The sequence below is a fragment of the Equus caballus genome, chromosome 11, assembly GCF_041296265.1.
Source record: "Equus caballus isolate H_3958 breed thoroughbred chromosome 11, TB-T2T, whole genome shotgun sequence".
Classification (NCBI taxonomy): Eukaryota; Metazoa; Chordata; class Mammalia; order Perissodactyla; family Equidae; genus Equus; species Equus caballus.
The window spans coordinates 27,433,086-27,445,314 of record NC_091694.1 but is presented as its reverse complement, the minus strand read 5'-3'; the positions used below and the strand labels follow the sequence as shown (position 1 = coordinate 27,445,314).

The window sequence follows — 12,229 nt, the reverse complement described above, 5'->3', positions numbered from 1 at the left end:
CTGAGGAGTAACAAGTGGCCAGATGTGGCTGAAACATGAGTTACCTGGAGCAGTGGAGGAGGAAATGAGATGGAGCCAAAACTGGGTTTCTGAGGAGGACCTGGCATGCTGTGCTTAGGAAGGTGGACTTTATACTGTGGAGATGACCAAGGTTTCCATGGGTGATGACACAACCCACCTGTTCAGCAGCATGGAGAATGGCCGAGAAGTGTTGAGGCCATCAAGAAAACCACTTAGAGGTGATGAGACCCTAAGGTCAGAGAGATGACCCCTTTGAGGTCCAGAAAGATCCAGGACCAATGAGACCTGCTTCTTTGCCTCTCTCTTTTCCACTCTTTGTCTTTTTCAAGACTTCTGCCAAAGCTTTCAGTTTCTTTATGAAGACCATCAAATATTCCACCCAGGAGAGAGGCTATTTTTAAAAACGAGATGCGGCATGTTCTGTGGGAAGGTCATCAGTAATAGAGCCTCAAACTTCCTATCTCTTTTGTGAATCTTGACAGCCAGAAAAGAAGCATACATTATCTTTTACACAGACTCCCTGGAAGGAATTGATGTTCTTTCCTCCGGAGCGGTAATGGGGTCTCTATAGAAAGAAGCCTCTTCCCGCGACATGTGACCTCTTTTCATTCCCTTACAAAGGAGCTGCTTTGTGCCTGCAAAGGGCACTGGGGCCACCAATTTAATCATTTTGAATATCACTGTTGCACAGTATTGTACTCTTTTGCAGTCTCTCCCGTGCATCTTTAATGACCTTTCTTCAGAGAAAGTGGGATAAAAGCCGTCTGATCAGGACTTTCTTCCAGCTGATCAGTCTCTTATTGAAATGGTGCCAGCTCCTGCAATCCTCGGAACTCTGGGCTGAGAGTCAGGATACCGGGTTTTTAACTTGCTCTAAGGCCTAAGACCTTAGCTTCCTTATCTCTAAGACAGAGAACATTATTTAGAAACCCTCTAAGCCATTTCAAATCCTAAGTTTGTGTGACTCTGTGACACCTTAAGGTCTGAAGAGGGACTTTCATCATTTACTCATATATTGTGACCATCTGCTGAGTGCTAAGCAGTGCATGCAAGCACTTGGAGGAGCTATTAGAGAAAAAGTGTTGACCTGTGAGAAGTTCTTCCAAATTTACACTTGGAGGGAACAAAGTTGAAAAAAATTGAAGGTAAATGCTAAGAAGTTTATGTACTTCAAAAAATTTTAATTTAGTTTTGCTCACAAAGACAAGAATTCAGTAAAGAGAACACTGGAATTTGAATCCAAACTTGCAAGAACGTGAAAGCTTTATCAAGTCAGGCTGCCTGTCACACTTGAGTTAAAAAGAGCGCTTATCTTCCAACCTCAGTTTCTCTTTCTGTCAAATAGCGATAATGCTTATCTCTCAAGAGTTAGCAGGGAACAAATGAGATAATGAATTTGATAACACTTTATGTGAAAGAAGCTCTAAACGCATGTGAGAAATTCTTTTCACTACTAAAATTTGTTTAAGTTATTGATTCAGACTTTCTTGGAGTGTAGCACACATGCCAGGTACTGTGTGCAGTGCTCCAATTAGGTTTATTTTTCAATACTCACAGCTAGCTTTCTCTTTCTTGATTCACCTATTGGGGATGAGCCTCACGAAGCAGGCTGGTGTAGACATGCACTTCAGCCTTTGGGCAGGTTTTCCAGATAAGACAGGTCATTATTGCTGCTCCCCCCTCTGTAAATGCCAATGAGTCTCAGCTTCAGGAAGAATACAACTAAAGGCAGTGTCGTGTGCTTGGAAAGCACCAGAACCAGAGCCAGAAGTCCTGTGTTCTGGGTCTGTGTTACTAACTCTGCCAGGAAACCCTGGACAAGTCACTTTATCTTTCTATTTCTCACTAAAAAATAAAGGAGTTGAACAAAATGGTCTCTTAGCATCTCCTTGAGACCTAATTTTTAAAAATTTTTACCATTTGTTATGGGTTGAATTGTGATTCCCCCATAAAAAAAAAAATCTCATGTTGAAGTCCTAACCTCAGATTGTGATGTTATTTGGAAATGGAGTCATTGCACGTGTACTTAGTTAAATTAGCATGAGGTCATACTGGAGTAGAGCGGGCCTCTAGGCTAATAGGACTGGTGTCCTTATAAAAGGGGAAATTTGGACATGGACATGCACACCAGGAGAACGTTCTGTGAAGATGAAGGCAGAGCTAGAGATGATGCAGAGAAACCAACGAACACTAAAGACATCAGAAAACCACCAGAAGCTAAGAGGGAGACAAGGAACAGATTCTCCTCCGTAGTCCTTTGAAGGAACCACCCCTGCTGACACCTTGATCTTGGGCTTCCAGCCTCCAGAACTGTGAGACAATAAATTCTGTTGTTCAAGCCCCCCAGTTTGTGGTACTTGTTAGAGCTGACCTAGAAAACTAACATAATGTTGGAGAGTCAAAGCACTGCCAACAGTGGGAAAATATAAATGTTGTTCCAGTTCAAGTAAAGAAAATTATATCTTACTTTGTACATAACTCTTTGTGCAAGCTAATCCATTTTAGTTGTAATAGAAAGCAGAGTTCCATTTTAATAACTTTGGCAGTTAATTTCCTTTTCTCCCCAAAGACTGTTTGAACATCACAATGTTTTGACTTGCAGCTCAAGAAACTTAAAACCACATGAGAAAACTCTTACTCATGCCTCTTTATATAGCCAGAGAGGAGCACGGCATTTAAAAATGGAGCCACTTGCACGTGGAAGTTACTGTGTTTACAGAATCTTTCCTCCTGGATGCAGGATTCAGCAGTTTCTTGCCACTAATGTTCTCCCTCCCAAAGCAAGCTCAGCAGGTTCTGTGGGCTTGTCTTGAAGATCAGGTTCTGTTCAGTACAGTAGCTATGCTTAGAACCCAGCTGTGTTTATCGATTAATGCGGGGAGAATTCACTCAGGCATGTGAAAAATGATCTGGTTTATCCAAAAGTAAAGTGCTGGTCATGTTTAATAGGCATAAGGTAATTCAGTGAGAAGCAATCAACTAAATGTTCACGTTGAAGGACAAAAAGGATTTGTATGTGTTTCTGATTAAAAAAAAATTCACTTTCTGTTTAATTAGCTATTCTGCTCTAAGGGATGTTTTTACTAGAGACAACTGTTAAGTCTGTTCTGGGCAACTGAGCCCTAGAAATTATAAGTTATTAAATAATGGAGCGTTGTATATGAATTAAATAATTGAGCTGGGGGACAAGACATTGAGTGATTTTCTCCTGTCATGAATAGGGATGAAGAGGGCCAGCCAAGTCTATATTTCCTTGGGTGGTTTTTTATCTTCCTTATTAGAAGAAAGGAAGACAAGATCTTAAAGCAGAAATCAGAAGGGAGAAGGACAAAACTGTTAAAGACAGCACCAAAAGGTGAACTAATAAAGTCTTTCTCATGATTGGCTCAATATCTGTTCGGGCCATTGTTAGAGGAATCTTGTGGGAGGCAAGTATGATCTTCCAAGAGGATGTGATACTAAATTACATTTCTTATGATTTAAAAATAATCAGAGCTCCATATTAGATGAGGAGTAGGCTAAATTAGTCCAAGAGTTAGTAAAATCAGGCAAATGATGGATATATTTATTCCTTAAGCTGATGATTTCCAAAATGGAATATGCAAGACAATCTATAGGGATCCAGGAGGAAAAGATTCATCTCTTTAATTGGCAACTACTTGAGTGCCTACTATGTGCTTGGAACTGAGGATATAGCAGTGAAAAACAACAACAATAGAAACAGATGGAAAAGTCTGTACCCTCAGGAATTTTACATTCCAATGAGAGGAAACAGATTATCAATATATATAACATTATATATAAGATAAATATCAGATTATCAACATATATCACAATATAAACGTTGTTAGTCAGGGTCCTGGAAAGAAACAGTTGGCACAGTATTTATAGAGGGCCAGGTAGAGTTTAAGAGAAACCAACAAGGAATGGTGAAACACCCTAGGGGCTACCAATAGTGGGGAGCTCTCTCCTCCAGGGGAGGGAGCAGTGACCCAAATCAAGAGAGAGCAGCAGCTGTGGATGTAGGAGGGCACCCAACAGGAGAGGTGGCCCTGGGAGACGACAGCAGTTATTTCCAGCCTCTGGGCCTACACTGATAGTTGCGGAGGGAATAAACGCCCAGGCTTCTCTCTCCTCTCACCATCCCGTCCCCTGCTTGTGCCTCCCATTGGCCAAACTCAACTGAAAGCCAGAGCACAAAGGAGCCCAGTGCATGTAATCCATGCAGGACAGCCTCCTAGGGTATAGAAAAGGGTAGAGATGGGGGAGGAGGTATCCCCAGGGTAAATGGAGAACACCCAGTCCCAGTACTCTACAAGCGGCAGCACTGGGAAAGATTGTAATCTTCCATAGGGCAGTCAGGGAAGGCCTTCTGAGAAAGTGGCTTTTGAGCAAAGACCTGAAGTAGTGAGGGTGTGAACAGAGTGGCTAGCTGAAGGAGAGGCATCAGGTGCAGAGACCGTGAGCTGGGAACATGCTTGGCAAGGTCAAGGGTCAGCAAGGAGGTTGGTGTGGCTGCAAGTGAAGGAGAGAGGATGCTGGCTGATATTCACTGTCTTCGAAGATACCCAGTACTAGTAATAATTAATACAACAGCATCCATATCTAATTTATGAATAAATATTTATATATGGGCATTGCATATTGAACTTTTTTTGCTGATATGGCTATGCCATCTAAAATTGTGGCAATCGCTGCCTTCACCTGAGTTACTTTAAGATGTTGCAGGTGAGAGATCTTTTTATAATGGAAAGCTGCATAGGGACAACAAAGTCCCACTAGTCCAGTGCCCATTTTACAGAATAAGATTAGCCCAAGGTTACACTAGGGAATGTGACCGTGAGCTCAGGTTCGCTGAAGTTCTTGTTCAGCACTTGCTTCCTTCTGTCATGCTCCCTTCCTGCCTTATCATGTGTTGAAGGTCAGCTGTCTTAATCAGGAGTTTTATTTTGGCTTATACATTAAATGAACATTCTCCGGGTATGGAATTTTGGCCACATTCAGAGACCAACCGTTTTGCCTCTGCCATAGAGCCTCACTCACACAGCTGTAAGTGGAAATTTTGACAAAGGAATCAAGGTGTAGAAATCTCAAACATATGTGCGGATACTCAAACACTGTCATTTTCTGACAGGTACTTACAGCATGATGGAAGGCAGAGGCGCAGAGTTAAAATTAATTCATGAATGGGCTTGAAAATAGAAGTGTAAATGAGGCCATAATTAAAGTTTTTGCTAATTCTTCTTCCCAGCTGTGGACTTTCATGTGAGTTGGTTTTAGCTATATTTAGCTAAAAAGTTAAATTTTAGATGCAGTAGCATATATGCCTTTGAATTACGCATATTATATAAATGTTTTGGGTTTCAAATTGTGGCAGAAGCATCAAAAAAAATGCATCTTGTTTTATAGTTATTGCAATCCCAGCTAAATATGGGCAGAAAAAGTCAGACTGTCCTGGTTACATATGTTAAAGATATTTTAAGAGTTATGCTAACAGGGATAATAAAGTTTTCTCTCAGAGATCACACTATCGTCTTATTTTATACTTCTTAACCATTTCCTTTATTTTTCTCAAATTATAAGACACATGCTTGCCACTTATAAAAGCCTTTGCTTTTATCACTCAATATAGCATGAACATCTTTCAGGACAGTAATATTGATCTGTCACATTCTTTTTAAAAATGCAAATTATCCATACATTTTTAGCACATGAATACATCTTCCAAAATGTAAACATAACATGAACAATATTGGAAAAGCCTGTGTAACTCCCTTACAAGTAACAAATTGTATCACTTAGGGCCCAGTCAAGAAAATAGAAATCACGTAATTATTTCAACAGAGATAATTTAATATAAAATAATTGTTTCATCAGAGAGTTGGGGAAAAAAACGGACCCTGGAGTCATAATAAAAGAAATTAGCTACCACCTCCGGGCTGAGAGAAATAGGAGAAGAGACTAGGATGGGAATTCAGAAGCTTGGCGGAGGAGGCCACGGAACTGGGCTCGCAGAGCAGGGCTGCTAATGAGGGCTCATGAGGTCGGAGGAGGCCCCTGTCATCTGGGACCCAGACCTGTGGGGAGTGTGGCCAGCTGGTTGGTGTTGGTATCTCAAAGGGGTGCAGTGAAGCTGGGTGAATGGGAGGGAAAACCTGCAAAGTGGAGCCAAATGCTCCTGCCAGGGTGAAGCCCCATCAACTGGAACAGGACGGAAGCAGAAAGGAACAGCTCCTTCCCCTCCAGCCTTCCAGTGTCCCTCTGGATTTCCCCATGGGCAGGGTCTGCTGCAATGAGCTGATAAAGCAGAAACGTGGCTTCTTGAGGCCCAGCAGCAGCATCACAGGCAGAGTGCAGAAGAGCAGATTGGAAGCTGCGAGAACTTCGCATGGGTGGTCATTCCAGGCTAAGTGTCAGCATTGCTGGGATTGTTGCTAAGTCCCAGCACTATAAGAAATTCCACCGTGTCCAAGCTCAGGTCTAGCTCAGTTTCCTGGGCCCCTTCACGAGCTGAATGAAGATGGATCTGTTCGTTGTGTGCCAAGGCCCCCAGGCATGGATCTAGCTATGTGTGTTTGGTCTAACGCCACCCACCCTTTTGTTTTTCCTCGAGTTTCTTAAGCCTTCCTAGTATCTGTGGAAAAGGCATGTTTCGTGTTCCAGGAGCAGACCCTGACAGTGGGAGATAAGTCCTGTCATGTTATACTATAGGGATTTGCAAGCAGAACGTTTAAAAGTTCTTGGAGAGGCCAATAAATGTCATCACAGCCACCTCCTTCTTCATCTCGCGATCACCAAGGTCTGTTGAGTGCGCCGTGGCCTCTCCAAGTGGCATTGCTGGGAGCAGCTTGAAAGGAGCAGAAAGTTTTTAATCAGAAAGAGGTAATGACTTAATTGACGTTACAAAGTCCCGCGTTGTTCAGCTATGACATGCACAGTTTTACTCCAGCTCCAAAAAGGCCCCCTGTCTCACTTTAAGAATTCAGAGGATAGTGTCATATTAAGTGAAGTTAAACATCTGTCTGTTTGCTGGGAGAATAATTTCCCTGAGTATAATGTTCCTTTACAATTGAGTGGGAGTGTTTGCACAGCACTAATATAGTCTGCAAAGAGACCCACAAGGTCACGTCTACACTGACGAGAACGTAGGTTCTGTTTACAAACCTCAGACAGGTGAAGCTCCGTCAGGTTTAATGAGGCCCTGCCGTTCGCCACCTGATAGAAATTTGGGCTGCTTCTTCCAGTCTTTCATCACCACACAGATAAAGGAGGCTTAGAAAGTCTAGACAAAATCTTTGATTTATTTTTTTGGCATACGAAGATGCATCCTAAAATCAAGATTTTGCATTGTAAAAAGTGCCCGAAGGTCTCTGTGGAACAAAGTGGATTCTACCTACAGAAATTCATAAATAATTACCTTCTAAAGGCCAAGGAAAAAAGATCTGTCTTATTTGAGAGAATTGAAACATTAATCCTTATTTTTTTAACTGTTTTTCCCTTTCCTTATCAATCTTTCATGTTTCGATTAAGATATCTGAATTGTTCTCACTGACAGAAATGCGTGACTGTATTTGTGTGCAATGAGAGCAAGAGGGAGTGAGCAGGAAGACGAGAAAGACTCCTCAGTGTGGTGTGGGGATACTCAGAGTTTGTGGTCGGGAATCCTCCTTTGTTCATCAAACACTTGATTTTCCATTATCACACTATAAGCTACAAGGAATATTAGGACATAAAAACGTGGTTTCTGCCATTATCTCAAGAGATATTACAAGAGGTGGCATAAGAATGACATTGGATACAACGGAATTTCAGAGGAAGAAGAGAGTACCACTTCCTGAGGCAGGAAGGGGCAGTGAGGAAAATTCCCAAAGGCTAAGATGGTTGAGTTCAGCCTTGGAGAATGAGTGGGATTTTAATGAGTAGGCATATGAGGCAAACAGCATAGCGTGATGAAGAGAAGAAAGCCCTAGGATACACTGGGAGTGGTGGAGATCTTGTTCAGCTGGAGGCCAAGGTGCATGAAGAAGAGCATGGGACTCTGGTAAGCCCCAAAGACGGCTTGCTGCCAGCCAGTGGAGGGTCTTGAAAGCTAGACAAAGGGAGGCCACAGTGAAGATCAATGTAGGGAAGGGGAAGCAGGGAGAAACTGAAAGTTGTCAGCCCTCTTAGTGGATGATTCGTTTAGACAGGAGGATTCAAAGATGTACAGAAGGAACGAAAAGGGAGAAACGTGGAAGAGACTTCATTCTTCATGTTTTGTAAATCCTGGGTTTTTCCCTCTGCTGTCCTTGGAGCCCTATCCTGTGCTGTAATGACAGATGGCCTGAGCCCTGGGACCTTTATCAGCTGGTCTTGAGGTCCAGGTTGGTGGTACATTAGCTCTTCTCACCATAGGCTCTTTCTTTCCTTAGTCCCTTCCACTTTGTCTGTTTTTTTTTTTGTTTTTTAATTTTTTACTTTGCCTGCCACCTTTTTTGGGATAGTTTGGATACAGTCCTCCTCTGGCTTGAATTTCTGATCTAGCACAAGTTTTGAGCATTCTGCCACCCCTCCTAGGAGTGCATTTGCATGCGTCTGGTCATAAGTGCCAAGTTGTAGTTCAGAGTGTAGGATTGTGATACATGTAATACCGGTTGTGGGGTGCAGGAGAGGTAAACAGAAAGAGTGAGGGAGGGAAACGCAGACCACCTAGTAAAGGAACCCGGCAGGAACGAGGCTTAAAAGGCAGGTGAAAAGATGTAGAAAAGCAATTTAGCCAACCTCAAAATTTTGCACAAGCCTAGCTCCCCTAAGTGGTTTGACTCTGATCCTTTGATGACAGTCCTGGGAAATGAGATTGCTAATCCCTGTGTTAAATGGCAGAACTCATTGGGGTGGGAAAAGACAGAGCAAACTCAGCTTAGCTGGGCGTAACGCACACCTTCCAGAAGGCCCTGGACCCACAGGGTAAAGAGCCTCAGCCCTGCTGAATCTTCTGCCCCAGCCCAGAGAGAGTCTGCCTTTGCTTAAGCAGAATTCAGTATGAGAGGATAAAATTCAACATGTACCAGCCATCAGTTTCAGTTTTTCTTCAAAGAGACACGAAGGCCTGGGGGTCCCAGCAGGGCCACTGACCCCTTCCTTGATGGAGCCCCTACTCTCCAGGGAAGCTAATGCTCTGAGCCTCAGGCCTCAGACCACCTGACCCATCAAACCCAGTCCCTTTTAAACATCAATCAGCAGCTGAACTCTCCTGTTATTTATTTCCTCTTCTTTGGTTTTTCTTGAGACTAGAATAGATTTGTTAGCCAATTGGGGTAAAACCCTGCCACTTAACTAAATCCCTGTTAACTTCTCATGTCCAAGGGTGGGGATGAAAAGGAAGAAGTTTTGCTCCGTATCTTGAGGTTTCTCACTCTCCTGCTCGGCCATTGCTAAGTCTGACCGTCATTTGCCTCTTTTCTTAGAGAGCCAGGCTGATCACCTGCATTTCACTCCTGGACGTGCCCAGATCATCGCAGTGGCCCAGAAATTTGGAAAGTGGGTGCAGAGAGCGCGACAATTTTTCTTTATCATTCTCACTCTGAGAACAGACATGATTAGAAAATTAATCTCAGTGTGACGGAATATAATTCTTTGGAGGGTTAAAATTTGACCCAAATGACAGTCTTTAAATTTTTTTTTTAATTGTAAAAGTACCACCTGCTTATTGCAGAAAGCTTGGAACATAGGAACACACTTGCATATACATTAATATTCACCTATAATCCCACTATCCAGAGATAACTTCTATCCACGTTTTGGTTATTTTTTCTCCCTCTAGTACACATTCTTTTATCTATTTGAAACAGTATTCTATGTAAAAATTTGCTATGTAGTTAAAATTTATGTTAATGACTGCACAAATATTCTTTATGTGGATGTACCTAATTTACTAACCCATCCCCCTGTTATTGTTGCATGTTTAATTGTTTTCAGTGCTTACTTATTATAAATTATGTTCTGGTGAAGATCTTTATGCACAAAGCATTTTGGTTTTTAAATGCGGTTTATGGTTTCTAAAGTAATGAAGACTATGGACTCTTCTGGTGAGGTGGGGGTCCTACTACAGAGGCAGGCCCCTAAGGGGTGTGGTCTGGTGGCTGGCAGTGCCTGTGGGAGGTCACATGCTGGTCCAAACCTCATGGCCCTGTGTCAGGTGCACCTTCTCAAACCCAGAAACAGGATAGTCTTGGTATAGCCACAGATGATCAGGCCCTGGGGGCTGATTAACTGGGGCTCGTTAAAATAGCACAGCACGATGACTAAGCCGCCATGACAGTTTATAAGGGGGAAATTGGGAAATCCCGCCTCCCAGTAGCGAAACTATTCCTGTCTACCATCTAAAACAACTTTTTTCTTTCTTGAGATTTATAATGTTTGGAAACATGTATCAGAGGGTTCTTGGTGGACACGGAATTAGACCAAAAGAAGGCAGGTGAACTTGAGGGCTCCGGTGAGTCCTGATGAAATATTTCTACCCTCCCAAGAAACACCTTTCTGTGCCTCTCTCGTGTGGCAGGGCAGGAAGCAAAGTGTGGATGTTTGTTTTTCTGTTTTATTCTTTCTTACCCACCCTTTAGTTGATATGTTTTTCTCCTTAGATCTGTCATTGTTCAGGTCACATTGCTGACCTTGTGACTCTGGGAGACCTATTCTCTCCCAATATGTGTTCATTTTATCAGCTGGTTTTTCCCATTAGTATGGTCTATGAGCAACCTGCACTGGAAGCGGCTGGGCTGCTTGTTAATAATGCAAACCCCTGGATCCCACATAGATTTATCTAATCAGAATCTCTGGTATGGGGTTCCTAATCAGCTCTTTTGATGAGCTCCCCATTTGATTGTTATGTATCCTTAAAGATCAAGAATCAAGGTGAGGAAGATCACAGATCACATGTGTTTAAGGGGTGCAGGTTCTGGAGCCAGACCACCTGGCTTTGAATCCTAGCCGAACTACTTACCATCTGTGAAACTTAATCTCCCTCTGTTTCAGTTTGCTCACCTGTTAAATGGGGATGATAGTTGTATTCACATGTTAGGACTGTTGTGAGGATTAAATGAGTTAATTCATACATAAACACTTATAACAGGGCCTAGAATGGAGTTAGCACTTAATAAAGGTTAATTTTTCAACCACAGCATTAGGGCAACTCTCCATTTAGAGCATCCTACAAAGACTTGTAACCCTTTAACTGTCTCTCCCCCCCACCCCCCGTATTTTTTTTTCCTGAGGAAGATTTGCTCTGGGCTAACATCAGTTGTCAATCTTCCTGTTTTTGCGTGAGGAAGATTTGCCCTGAGCTAACATGTGTGCCAATCTTCCTCCGTTTTGTATGTGGGTTGCTGCCACAGCATGGCTGCTGACAAGCGGTATAGGTCCACGCCCAAGAACTGAACTCAGGCCACCAAAGTGGAGCAAGCCAAACTTAACCACTAGGCCACAGGGCTGTCCCCTCCTTTTCTTTTCAAACATTGAACAGAACAGTGTACTTCTTATCTCCTCAGTGAACAAGCATTACCTGAGTGCCCCTATGCTCATAGCTTCTTGCTCTGCACAGAAATTAGTGCCTCATCACTGCACACTGGCTCCATTGGTGTTTGTTTATAGTGATCAGTAATCCATCACTTCTGATTGCTTCTGGATTTGGGTTTTGCTTCTTCCTAGAAGATCAAAGAGAAAGTTAAAAGAGTTGCCTGCTTCTGAGAGAAGAGGGTAAACATTCTCATGTTTGGTGACCCAGACTTTGCACAAGGGTTTTTTGTTGAACTGCCAAATTGTTGATGAAACCGTGTACTGCCACATCACAGAAGAGTGGAAGTACATGTTTCGAGAACATACTTTATAAACCTTAAGGTGTTCCAGAGTGAGGGCTTTGCCGATTTTTCTGATTTCCCAGTGCATAGACAAGGCAGAAAGGCCGGAGGGGGCAGCCCTATCACGAATTAACTGGGAGCTGAGGCTCAGGCCACTTACAGGGGAAACTTTTAAGGATGTATCACTGCTGATTAAATTCCTGAGCAGTCTCCTAGGCAGCTGGGCCTTTAAAACTCGAATGCTTTTTTAATCTCTTGTCACCATGAACTGGTGTTTCCTCGGGGCACTTAGAGTTCTTCTCAGCGAAGACCGGGAGCCGCCAACTATAATGAGGAAACTTCAGATTCTCACTATTTCAAAAAGAAGATGTTAG

General features: G+C 42.8%; 1 protein-coding gene and 1 long non-coding RNA gene across 4 annotated transcripts in view; one reads left to right on the top strand and one right to left on the bottom strand.

The window, feature by feature from the left end:
• The window catches only part of CA10 (carbonic anhydrase 10), a 469,786-nt gene that overhangs the window by 167,179 nt on the left and 290,378 nt on the right, over nucleotides 1–12,229 (top strand). The window lies entirely within an intron of this gene.
• Nucleotides 5,854–12,229, bottom strand: part of LOC111775668 (uncharacterized) — a 28,232-nt gene continuing 21,856 nt past the window's right edge. Inside the window, exons 2-4 of the long non-coding RNA XR_002811523.2 lie at nucleotides 11,561–11,702; nucleotides 11,003–11,043; nucleotides 5,854–6,868 (exon numbers count right to left, since the gene is read on the bottom strand). This is a non-coding gene — a long non-coding RNA (uncharacterized lncRNA). The remainder of the gene's footprint in view (nucleotides 6,869–11,002; nucleotides 11,044–11,560; nucleotides 11,703–12,229) is intronic.